The sequence below is a fragment of the Sinohyriopsis cumingii genome, unplaced genomic scaffold (assembly GCF_028554795.1).
Source record: "Sinohyriopsis cumingii isolate HCF-2022 unplaced genomic scaffold, ASM2855479v2 utg003245l, whole genome shotgun sequence".
In the NCBI taxonomy this organism is placed as follows: domain Eukaryota; kingdom Metazoa; phylum Mollusca; class Bivalvia; order Unionida; family Unionidae; genus Sinohyriopsis; species Sinohyriopsis cumingii.
In genome coordinates this window covers 40866-52284 of record NW_028316434.1, presented here as the reverse complement: position 1 = coordinate 52284, position 11419 = coordinate 40866, and positions in this window count along the sequence as shown.

The following is an 11419-nucleotide window of genomic DNA, read 5'->3' as shown; positions in this document are numbered from 1 at the left end:
CTTGTATATAATTGCTATATGCTATATTGTTGTTGATGGTATGTTTGTTTATTGTTGTTTTCATTTTCGTTTATTTGTTGTTATATTTTACTTTCTCCATTTATTCGGTTTTTAGGCTGTTGCATCCGCAGTAATCTCCTACAAGGTTATACGGCTTCTACAGTATCGTTGTATTATAATACCGCTCGTCTCAGTGTTTCATTTCTTAGCACCTTTACTTGATATGTTTTGTTCAAAGTTGCATTGCTGTAAATACATAGTTTAGGTGGAGTCTGCTCAGTACATAACAATCATGTTTACGGCGGTTGCAGCCTCAAAAAATGTCTGTATTATATGCTATGTCTCATTGTTCAGTTTCTTAGCACGTTTACGCTATAGACTTTGTCCACATAGTTATGTTATGCTGTAAATACATAGCAAATATTTGGTTCACTAAGATTATTTATGTTCAATACAAAGTCACGAAAGTGGCCAGCATCAAACACAACGTTTGTCTTTGTTTTAATTATTTACCCATATACTTTGATTTTGTAATATTTGCACGACTGACCTAGGGTATTCTGTCAGTTCACTCTCTATCTTCCTCTTGACTCTATCGATGTCGGAAAGAGTAGGCTGGTGCAGGTACATTTCATTTTACAATCTCGTCAAACAAGTTAATAATACAAACCATCGTTCTCATTCACTTTCGTTCTGACAATAACTTGCACCCCTCTTCTACATGTGCATGAACACACACACACACACACACACACACACACACACACACATATATATATATATATATATATATATATATATATATATATATATATATATATATATATATATATATATACATATATATATATTTTTTTTTTCTTCTTCAAGTGTCACTTTTCTTGACTCCAGGTATAAATTGACCCCTTTATAGCCGAACAAAAAAATCGATTAGTCCGAAATACATTCCTATCTACAGCTAAACATATGGTTATTATACAAGCAATATAACACGCACACACACCAACAAACATGGACAGTGTAAAAAACACAATCACAACTAATGACAATAATGCGACTAACCGGATATGGTGTACATTTCCTTGTTCAAGAGGAAAGCTGAATCAGGATTATATCGAAGTCTGGTTACCTGGACTATCTTGAGGGAGACTAATATTAAGTCAGCCGACGGAAACAGATTACCTACATTTTCTAATTAACCCAAATTGTAGAATTTTAAGTAGAAATCTACAAATTCTACTTTCATTTGGATTATTTTATTTTATTTCACTTTAACGTTTAAAGCTCCGCATGTGACAATATCTGTATTATTCAGGCTTTATCTCAACCTAATATATCCAAAAGAAAAGTTCGATTGTATTGTGTTTCGTAGAGTTTAGGAAAGCTTTTGATAAAGTACAGCATGATACATTTTATGGTCGTCAATAATACATAAGGGTAAGAATGGTAAAATAATGAAAGTGTCAATAGAAATGTATAGAAATCTAAAAATATGTGTTCAACACCCACAGGTTTAACTACTTATTTCGCATGTACATTAGGTACAAGGCAAGGTTGTGTTTTAAGCCTTATCATGTTTTCTCTTTTATTAATGATTTAATTACACAGCTGAATTTCCAATGTGACAAAAGTGTACTTATCTCCCAAGACATCTGATGGTGTATTTTCAATACTTTAAGCTGTTGATGTTGCTAACTGTGCAGATACAGTAAAGCTACTTCAGAACCAATGAAGGTCAATCTCAATACAAGTAAAATCATTGTTTGCAGAAATGGGGGATATCTAAAGTAAAAATAGGTATGTTTTTTTAAAAGAAAATCGTATTGACTGTATGCCTTATTACAAGTGCATGGGTGTACTTTCACCCCAAAAGTTGGTTTGGACGAAATCAAAGCAGATACTAGCAGCTCAGGCAAAGAAAGCAACTTTAAAGTTTGGAATTATCAAATACGATTAGGCTGCTTTAGTGTAGAGGATGTATTTAAAATTTTTGATGCGGTAATAAAACTAATGGCTTGTTATGGGTCAGAAACTTGAGGATATGAATTTGGTTGAGATATTGAAATTGTGAAATCTAAGTTTTGCAAACAGTATTTAGGTGTTCCTAAATCTACCAATAATATTATTGTGTTATGGGAGTGTGGAAGATACCCACTTTGCACCTGGTAAGGTTACGTTGCATTACATATACTGTTCAAAGGTATTAAGAATGCCTTCAACTCGATACCAAAAACCAATGTTATTGAGAAGATTCAATGAAATTAACCATGTCACCTGGGCTACCAAAGTTAAAGACATGTTATATCGTTTCGGTTTTGGGTATGTTTAGTTAAATCAAAAAGTTCGAGACGATAAACCATTGTTCGCACTACTTTTCCCAAGAGTTAAGAATCCAACACTACAAAACGGTCAAAGTGGTATTCACAACTGACTTAAATGGGGATATTATAGCATGTATAAAACTGAATTAGGACCGGAAGAATACCGGAAAAATACCTCTCATGTGGACGATCGTATTTTCTAAGGAAATTACTTGCTAAATTTAGATGTTCAGCAAATACGCTGAAAATAGAGACAGGTAGGCACAGCACGTTTGAGAGTAATCACAGGTATTGTGAATTATGCAGGAAATATAATGTTTATTTGGCAGAAGATGAATTCCATTTTGTTTGTGTTTCACCAGCTTACGATCATATAAGAAAGAAATACTTCAATGACATTTATTATCTCTTTCCAACTGTAGAAAAATTTGTATCCCTAAAGAGTCATAGCAATATATTAATTATAGGAAATCTTTCTTACTACATCAGTTTGGCTTTCTGTCTTAGACACTCTTTGATAACTCAAAAGAAAGGTGAATAATATCCTTAGAAGTAGTTACATCTTTATAAAATAATGCGCCGATTATTGGAAATTATGTAACTATTCTCATCATGAACACTATAATTAACTTCCTTAAACCATGACGAGCATTATATTTACTTGTTTTATATTTTGTAATATGGGCCGGTGGACTAACTTAATGATTAAAGTATTATTATTATTACATTACAATATCTTAGATAGAAATTAAACTTAACTGAATGAACCAGTATAAGTCAGGTTTATTTATTTCATCCATGCTATTTAGCATTATACATAAGATGGGAATTGTATTAAATCGAATATTTGCAACAACATCAGGCTCGTTCATTTTTTTACAAATTATACCTCGTATGAAATCAAACAAACAGTGTCATGTTTTTAAATCAGCGTTTAATTGGAATCTGCTTTCAAATACATACACACACGCACGCACGCATGGACGCACCCACACATATACATACATACATACATACATACATACATACATACATACATTCATACATACATGACAATTAGAATTAATATTTCTCTTTTCTAGAGATATTCTCATGATGAACACCATAATCAACTTCCTTAAACCATGACGAACATTATAATTACTTGGATTGTATTTTGTAATATGGGCCTGTGGACTAACTTAATGAATAAAGTATTATTATTATTACAACAAAATATCTTAGAAATTAAACAGAACTGAATGAACCAGTATAAGTTAGGTTTATTTATTTCTTCCATACTATTAGCATCATATAGTTTATGGGAATTGTATTAAATCGAATATTTATAACAACAGCAGGCTCATTTTTTACAACTTATATCCAGCATGAAGTCAAAAAAAACCAGTGTGATATGTTTGAATCAGCGTTTAATTGGAATCTGCCTTAAAATACACACACACACAGCCACGCACACACGCACGGACACACAAACACAAACACACACACACAAACACATATACATACATACATACATACATACATACATGCAATACATACATACATACATACATACATACATACATACATGCATACATGACAATTATGATTATTATTTCTCTTTTCTAGAGATATGGTAGGCCCTGGAGTTGTTAGCTACTGATGCGTAATATTAAGCGGCATTCGTCACCAGTCTTCTTCTCCATAAACGTCGCCGCTAAGAGAATCATTATTGCAAAATCCCATTTCAGGCACCATCGCACCTCTGCATTAATTGTTTTCTTCCATTTAGCTGGTTTCTTTTTTCACGTAATAGTGCATATACATGGTACAGTCTGAGTTACACTGATTATACGAGATGATCATTGATGAATCTACATTAGTATTGTCTTGAGAACTGGTGAATTAATGGGACACTAAACTTGTATATACACCTTAGGTCTAAGTCGAAGCGGATGGAAATGTTACACTAATTCAAATTTGCATTACAAAATCCTGTGAGACCGGTGGGTCTCTCTTCCAACCAGAAGAAAGCGGACGGTTGAAGTGCCAACCAGAAAACTGGGCACCAGCGTTCGTACCCTTCATCACTGCGGAACAGTGTTAAGTAACATAGCAGAAACAAAGATTAAAATGTAATGGGGAGCGTCTACTGTGGGTACAGTGTATACTCAGAGTGACAGTAGTACCACTACTAATGTAGCTGTAAGCAATGCCAGTCTTGTTTGCAGAGTCAGAAAGAAGAAGAAGAAGTATTTATTGAATAACAGCAAAAAGAAAAAATAAGGAAACGGAATGAAGAAGAAGAATAAGCAGAAGAAGAAACATTGAAGTGTAAAGGACGAAAGGAATGAAACGAAAATACGATACTCTGTTGGTATAAAGACGTTAAAAAAGTTAAAGGACAAATCGATCATAATTCTTTAACGACATCAAGAGAAAGAGTGCTTCAAGTGACTAGATTTCTAAGCCTTTTATCATTGCAACTGAGATGCCTTCAACAGCAGTATCCACAACTACCACTACCAAAACAGCAATAAGAGGCACATGATTACAGCTTGGCTGTGGAAAAGAACTGAGAGAATTAAAGCTGATTATGTCAAGTCGATAAGTTTGTACAAACAACACCCAACGGTCCTCTTCATTGCCACCGATGTTTCTTAAAAGAGACAGACTACTCAATGAGCGCCAAATCAAACAAAACTTAAGCCTATCTCCCCACGATTCGATGTGTAAGTCATATATTCAAGCATGTTTTCCGTAGTAAAAAACAAGACAGTGATATTTACGTTTTCTTTGTTATATTCTCTTTTCTGATTCACAATGAAAATTTCCCAACAGATCAAAAGTGTCCACTGTCTGTCTCCTTTTCGAATTTCGTCGAGGGCGTGATTTCTTTTTCTTCACTGTCTACTAGTTGTCTTGACTTCTTGCATTTAGTGACGGATATGGGGTCATCTTCTCATAGAGAACAATTCTCATCCTCTCGCCTATTCTTCTGTTTGCTCTCATTTTATTATGGCGCTACGAAGACCAATGCGCTTTTCTTGACAATGATAACACACACACATTATATATATATATATATATATATATATATATATATATATATATATATATATATATATATATATTTCTTTTGTGCACCATTTTTCTTCTGCGTTTTATTTGCTTTGAATTTTTGACATTATGGAGCCCAATCTCTCAATGTATATAGTCATTATTTTGACCTTTAAGTCGAGTGGAGTAGACAGTAATAGTATATGAAGTTTTATTTCGAATACCTTCTGTGAAATGTAAGAAGTTCCAGTTTTAAATCCCAGCAGAGAGGCAGCATATTTAATAAGATATGTGTGGGATTCCTTGCTAGAGATACTAACGCAACAGTGAATAACCAAAGAGGACGATAGTTTGACACTTTCTATCCATCCCGATAGTTTGATGTTCCCTGTCTGGATCGAGTTTATTACGCCGGTTCAATTAATAATGTTCAAAGTCATCGACAAAATTGAGTACGTTCAATAATCAAAAGACGACTTTTACATGACTGATTAAAAAATGTTATGGGAGGATGATATTACCAGTACCAAAAACGCAGTATAATCCAGTTTGACAACTCACAAGACCAGATGTGCTAAACAGGGTCATTTAGTTTTATACCTCGAAATCAATAATTTATCTTTCATTTCAAATCTACCTACTTAATCCCGAGCTTTAAGTTGACATATTATGAAATTATATATAACGATTTACGCTCGCGTAAGGACATTTATGGGATGTGTGTCTGGGTCTACAATTTCCCGCCAAATTTGTCATGTAACGTGCGCTCAAGGGTCAATATATTTAAAGCTTTCAATTACGTGTTCTGCCCAGCCAATCGCAATGCTTTCGCTCAGACAGCGCGAGGAGGCATTCTCTCTGATAGGGACTGTGGCGTCAGTTTAGCCAATTGCCTTCTGGGGAGCGGACGTGTTTCCTTTTCCTGAGAAATTTGTTTTTTTCTCCGTTCTTTTCGGTTCACTTTGTTAGTTACCTTCCTCATTTCCTGGAATTTTGACCGAGTCGAATCGTCCTGGAAGTTAAGTATTTACTTACATTAACTTGTTTCCATTCCACAAATTCTTCTAACGTGTCTTTTATTATACATTAAGTCACACTCATTCTGGGTAATTCCATCTGTAAAAGATTCCAGCATCATTTGAAATCAGAAATAGTCGATCTATTGCGTCCCATTTTTAATATTCGGCACTATTATAAAATTTATATGCATGGGGTTGGGAGCAGAATACTCGACACAGATATCTGGCGCAATCTCTCTGTCGTACGCAACATTAAACAATAGAATCATAAAGCTAAACGTAGATATACTTCCCATCGTCTCGTGCATAAATTCATTTCACAAATATAATAGCCTAAGAGTAATTGCAAACGACTCCACGTTTGTTGCAAGCTTCAATAGCTCAAATGGTATAGCATTAGTATGACAAATCGATGCGCGCAAGTTCGAATATCCAAATTAATTTATCACCAAATTCGCTTTCTATTAATAGGGGTATATGCATAACCCTAGTCTTTCGGTTTGGTTGATTTATTCATCGGTCTGATATTGCAGCATAGGTGCACCTTCCTAATACCAGAGTTCATACTGTCTTTGAAGGTCCTTGACAACTTGAGAAAAATGGGGTAGCATATTCAAGGCCTTGAAAAGTTGGGGAAATCAAGCTGATTACTCTGTGGTCTTGAAAAGTACTTGAAAATTGAAATAAACACAAACATTTTAATTTCTTTCCATAATCACAGATAAAATTGTCCAATGTTAGATTTAGATGTAGTCGAGTTTTTCTGGTGTCTTTCTTTTGAAGACCCGTTCAGTTTGATTTCATCATTAAACTGTATTATATTATTTTGCATTCTTTGTTTTCTCATATAACATGACTTGTATACATACAATGTTAGCGAACTTAGGTCTTGGAAATCTATGTTTGTGGCCTTTGAAAGTTTGTGAATGTCTTTGAATTCATCATTCAGTATTATGTATGAACCCTTTAAATACGCTTTTTTTCTGGCTTTGTGTACCTTTGTTATGTGGTGTCGAATATGGACGAAACGTTGTAATATATTGGAAGATTGAATTTGCTATCGATTGGTGGTCAGAGGAGCCGTTTGTGGAATAATAACAAACATTTCCAACATGATGGTGTCATACTTTGTTAATACTTTATGATTGTTCGAAATTCGAACTTTCGTCGCCCAATTTTCGGTCATTTCGTTCAGCATAAATATGTTGATAAGTGGTCTTTTAGTTTGGCTGGTTTGTTCATCAATCGGATTGACAATGTAAGTGCACTTTCTTGATTTGACTTTGCGTGGTTTTGTGAGGTGTTGTGTGGCTTTCTCGGGCTTAGCAGTATTTAGTTGTACCCTTTTCTTTTAATTGGTTCCGTACCACTAGCTTGTGTTTTCCAGCTGGGTCCGTACCACTGGATTGTGGTTAGCCAGTTGGTTCCGTACCACTGGATGCTATGATTACCAGTTGATTCCGTATCACTGGCCTGTGTGTTTACCAGTTGGATCTGTACCACTGGATTATATGATTACCAGTTGATTCCGTATCACTGGCTTGTGTGTTTACCAGTTGGTTCCGTACCACTGGATTTTGTGATTACCACTTGATTCTGTATCACTGGTCTGAGTGTGTGTTTACCAGTTGGTTCCGTACCACTGGATTGTATGATTACCATTTGATTCCGTATCAGTGGCATGTGTGTTTACCAGTTGGTTCCGTACCACTGGATTTTGTGATTACCAGTTGATTTCTTACTACTGGCCTGTGTGTTTACCAGTTGGTTCCGTACCACTGGATTGTATGATTACCATTTGATTCCGTATCAGTGGCATGTGTGTTTACCGGTGGGTTCCTTACGTTTCATGCTTGGCGTACTTGGGTCCCGCACCTCACTATTTGACACTTGATTATTCATTCATGCTTTCTGCTTCCACCACTTTGCTCCATGTTCATGGGTTTTGTGTTTCCAAGCTGGTTTAGACCCACTGACTTGTAATTATTCTGTTGATGCTGGGTATGTTGTATTCCGCTCCTTAAAATAATGACCCATACTTTTCATAATGTTCAAATGCTGTTCTTTTCTTCATTTTTTCTTTTTTACTATTACCAAGTTTGTGCCTCATCTCACTACGGTGAAAAGTGGTGTTCATAAAATTACAATAAGGGTTATTTATTTGCAACAGCCGTCAACCCTCAACCTGGATCATCCAGGGAAGGGGCTTGGTTTTGAACTTAAATAATCAAATTGCATAATAATATGATAATATTATGTATTATTAATAAGACATAACTTAATTCCTTGATACATTAACGTCACATGGCAGCTTATTGTTAGTGTAGTTTTAATGCGCCCAGAGAGCGAGAAAATTAAGTGTATAATCTCGGAGTACCATGTTGATATCGGTTGGCCGCCTTCGAGACAATTCATTAACATTAAAGAATCTTATTAATTAAACACATTTACTTGCTTTCGTATATTCGTTACAAGTACGACACTATCTTAGCGCCAATTTTAAGAGCGGATATTGATTCAAATAAGTAGTTATACTAACTTTCGGAAATCAATATTGTGAATTCATTTAGAAACTTTGTGGATTATATTTTGGTGAAATATTAAGACTGTTAGGCCATGAAACCTGTCTCTGACTTTGTCTTGTACATGTGTTTAGACGACATGAACAAAATCCCTAAAAATATACCCAGCACCTGTTCGAAATACTCTGTTATGTTGCATGAACTTGCTTCCTTTTAAAGATAGTGTGCTTTTAAGATTTCGTGATGTGCATTGCTGGTTATTTGACTATGTGGTGTCTTCTAGTCCTTACCTCAAAGAATCTGCTTTATCGTTCTGAAATTCACGTCTAACTTCTTAGAATTATTTGCTGAATTCACATCTACGTGGATCATTGGTTTTTGATTTTTATGAAGTAATCGTTTGAAGTCCTTTGCTAAACTTAGCTTTTAATATGTTTCTTTTTCGCAATCAATTTCATTCATTCTGGTACTTGTATATGTTTATGCGACACTATTTTAATGTGTCATACATATTAGATGAAAGATACTTCACGAGTTAAGTCAAATTTAAAATTGCTCTGGGTTAATACAAAATACAGAGTTTGAAAAGCGTTTAAGCTACAAATAGATAAGGAAACATTTAACAGTTACACAACTTGTAGTTACAATAAACCATGTGAAATTAAATGCAGTAAATAGCAAATGAAATGGAGAGACAAACGCTGAATAGTCTCTGATTTATATTAAACGTTTACAATAAACAAATTTAACACGATGACGAAAATGGTATATAATGTATAACAGCAGTTGTATTTAAGAAACAGACGTGCTTGAACGTACCCTGAAATATATCACTTAGTATTAAGAAGTGCTTGAACATATCCTAAAATATAACACTTAACATTAAGAAGTACTTAAATATACCCTAAAATATAACACTAAACATCAACAGATTTTTCCTATAGATTTGCTAACGTTTGCAAAGATTGGCATTATGATTGAAGATGATCTACATTGAAATCCTATTACTCCAATAGGTCTTCCCTATCCAGATTAAGAAAGAAAATATGTCCATTGATCGAATAACAGGCATAAAATTGACAGTAAAACAATTAAAAAATAATACCGTAATTGAAAATGATGAGTATTAGATACAGATTAAATGTCTATAAATTCTCAACGCATCGGTGAGAAGGCATGGGGCACGATAAGGTTTTATAAATGTTTAACGTATATCACTGAAGAAATATGGGACACTACTTTATAGTCAATGTTCCTGAGGAGACTTTCTTGCATGGAAAGCTGCAACTACTCTTGTAGTTCATATTATTGTAATAATTGTGCAGATACACTAATGCATCAGAAATATAGAGAACAGTACATGATTATTAAACATTTGTATCCAGTGTTTGGTATTGCAGAATCTACGATTCTTTCTGCGTCATTAATTCGTGAAGTCTTTTGAAATAAATAATTTTGAACGTTGTTAAATTCGCACTCGAAGCAGATAACAGCAGTCTGAATAACAATGTTTCACTGAAGCATCTGATTAGGTTTTGAATATACATGTTAATCAATGATGTCAACATATGAATCGTAATATCTGTTAATAATTTGTGAATTTCCACTGCTCTGACATCTACAAAGATTTCATATGCTGTATATATTTTTCTCGTCGATTTTGTCCCATTTCCTTCACCGTTTAACCGAACATTGCGTTGCACAATCCATCCGTTTCCAAAAGACATGTTGAATGTCTCTTCCGTTTGTACTCTTTAACATCTGTAGTATCTTTAGTATTTCCGGTTTTGCCTTCATTTATTTCAATCTTTTTAGGTGTAGTTTGTTAAAACTTGGCATTTGTCAAGTCTACCGCTTAATGTTATTTTAATTAGTTCCATAAATCTGTTGGATTCAGACCAATGTAAATTTATGTCATTATTTATGATGCGAAGACAAATGCAAAATCTCTTCATTCTGTGACTGAAGGAAACAATGAAAACAAAGATATGTACAGTGTTTGTTTATGTCCGGAATGAAATAAATATCAGAAAGCAAATTTCCTATGACAAGAACGTGGGTGATTGCTGTGGCTTGTTAATACTCAGTATTTTCAATGACATTAGTGCAGGGTACTTGATAGCCAATGGGATCGAGACCTTTTCTTTGATAACGAAAACTGTTTGTACTTATATTGCTCTCAGACCATTCAGCCAAAAGCACTCAGAATGCATTATTGACAGTTTTAATAGGGGTAGCCCGAAAACCTACGGGTGAAAACATTGGATCCACATAAAATTGCAATTTTGCAAAACCACTAAATAAATAACACCATTGTCACGTCATTGATTTTCAAAGTTTTGATTACGTAAGACGAATACGCTTATTGCTAAAAGAAGCAAAATGTAGATCAACTGGAAACTTGGTAGGGATACTAAGGTCTAGTTATGGTTTAGTAGTGTCATGTATAAAACACTTAAACCCACATCTAGATTATTTAGATTGATTACACTGGCTTATTCAAACCACAAACCTCACA